Here is a 2,668-nt window from a genome sequence, read left to right as displayed (position 1 = left end):
TTATAGCTTGGCTCTCAGAGGGCTTCTACCTTGGCTAAATTGCACTTATTGCTCGAGGGATATAAAATTGAGTGAGGGATGCACAGCTGCATGCAAATAGAAAAAAATTCAATAAATAATGCATTTTTTAAATTAAGGTGTTCAAATTTTTTTTCGAATTTTGAACAGTGGAATCGTGTTGCTCGTCTCAAAATCTATAATACTAGTATTATAAAAAATACATAAATTTATTGTTGTGGACTAAATACCGTCGATTTTGCATGTTTGGGGAAATTTCCCTTATTTCAAAAACCCACATTTTTTCCAAGTGTGTAGTATTGATTTCATATATCTAAATAATAAGTTCCAGTATTCTGCCACAAATACTTCCAGAGATATGCAGTATGAAAAATTCCGTTTGAATGGGAAGTGCCACGCCCCTTTGTCTAATCGAGATAAAGGCTATCCTTTTAAGTTGGGCTAAATGAAAACAGTGTGCGTAATTTCATTAAGATCGGTTGAGTAATTAAAGCGTGAAAGCGTAACAAACAAACCATTCGCATTTATATTGGTACAAATTATCCAGTACTGACCATTAATATGATTTTTGGAGGTGAGCATTTTTTACACAGACCCAAAATATTACCCAGCGCTTATGAATTTGGTTGCCTTTGATTGGTCGTGCTCAACGAAAAACAAAAAATTATGCACTGATCATGCGTTCTCTCAAGAAGATTTTTCAGCAATGATAAGTAGCACACTATTCTTTAACCTAGGATTATTCTTCTGAAGAATTGAAGAAGTATATTTTATACCCATAAATATCAAATAAGTACCGCTCAACGAGACTCCCACAAGAAAATTCACGTTTTTTATAAAATACGCCAAATTCAGTAACAGTTGTGAGAAGCCTTTTTTATCGCACTTGGTAAATGGCACATTTGATTAATACCTGTCAAGTTATTCCTCAGAACCTACAAATAAACGTCTGAAAACCCCCGAGCTTTAGGTCTGACCGCTCAAGAAGTTATACCTCAATAAAAAGTAGATTTTGTGCGACTTGCACTAGAAATTTCCTGATTTTCTCGATTTTGGCAAGTAAATTAGTCATTAAACCGTTAATTTTGTTTTGAATACCGATTTATTGATATTCGCACATATAAATAGTATTAATGAAGGTATAGAAACCGCACTTGGCAGCGCAGCTGCTTTGTAGCGGCAACAATATGCCAGTACGCAAAATGCCGCCATCTCAAAAGATTCCCCATATGTATGTATGTCCATAATTTGGTTATTTTAATAAATATGCGTAAGTTCGAGTTTGCAACCAGCGTTGCCGTTTTGCTTAAATTTAAGCAAAATTGCTTAAGGTTTTCCTGCCTGTTAAAATGTTAAAATTTTCTTCGTTTCGAAATCGCTTCTCATAAAAACCATTTGCCGTTCGGAGGCTACCTAGAACTTTAGGTCCCTTCATTTGCGTGACAAGATCAACACGCACATTTTGGATAACATGATGCCTAACTCGTTTTTTGCATGCATTCAAAAAACTAGCGAAAGGGCAGATAACTATTATAGGAGTATGTGTTGAAAGCCTGAAAGAATGTGTAATAGTTTTCAAATTTAGCAACTGTTCGGCCCGATTTCAGATGGCCTACTTAAGTAGAGATTGTTGATTAATTTTCACTATTCCTTTTCAGATCATACATTTAGTCTACACTTAAATGGCCAATTTTGCTATTTAAATATGAGATATGCAACCCTGTGTTTATACCAAACAACCCAGATTGATTGATAGGTTGTTTAATCAATCCCACCAAATCCCACCTAAAACAATCAGCTGTTCAGCAGAAAATGTAAACAAACATGCAAATGCAACAACAATTTCAAGGAATAAGCAGCAGTGCTGCCAATTGTTTGGCATATTTAAACAAAGTTGAAAGGAAAGCTAAATGGCATTTAAACAACAATCCACAATTAAACTTAAGTGCCTATACATCCTACCTACAGCCTAACATCCTTACTTTTGACGACAAAACTCAGCCTTAGAGAGCCTTTACTTACTGACTTGCTTACTTTTTATTTCTATAACCATTTTACCAAGCTCAGGAAGAAACAAGCAGTAACTCCAGGCATTTCTCTTTTTATTAAGATCCGATAAATAAGTTGCTTAATTTTAACGGGATTTGTTAAACTTTTTGAAAGTTTTTGTTAAACTTTATTGCGGGTGTGGCAACACTGGTTGCAACCTTAACTGTGCGTGTCATATGCATTATTTCGATTTTCAACTGTGCATGTGTGCATTGCTTCGTTTTGCTTGTATGCATTACTTCGCTTTTGAATCGAAACTGTGCATGTATGTATTACTTCGGTCTTTGTCATATAGGGGTTTCCATGAAAATGTAAACCGAGCAAGCAAATGAATTCAAACGGCTTTATAACTTTAAATTTCGTATTCAGATGGCGGAAAAAGGTTTTGAAAACGCGAAACAGTGGAAATAACTGAAAAAAATAATTAAAAATTGAATTTAGTATGTGTTACTAGTAAAAATATTGTATGGGGGAAAAATCTGTCGCGTACGTTATGTCGCGCACGTTATTATGTTTTTTTTTTTAATAAAAACTAACCAGAGATAATTTCTATAAAAAAATGGAAGGATTGTAAAGGTACATTATTTAGCTTAGTTTAGGA

Source organism: Rhagoletis pomonella, unplaced genomic scaffold, assembly GCF_013731165.1.
Source record: "Rhagoletis pomonella isolate Grant_MI unplaced genomic scaffold, Rhpom_1.0 Rhpom_scaffold_00161, whole genome shotgun sequence".
Lineage (NCBI taxonomy): Eukaryota > Metazoa > Arthropoda > Insecta > Diptera > Tephritidae > Rhagoletis > Rhagoletis pomonella.
Note: the sequence above shows the minus strand (reverse complement) of the source record.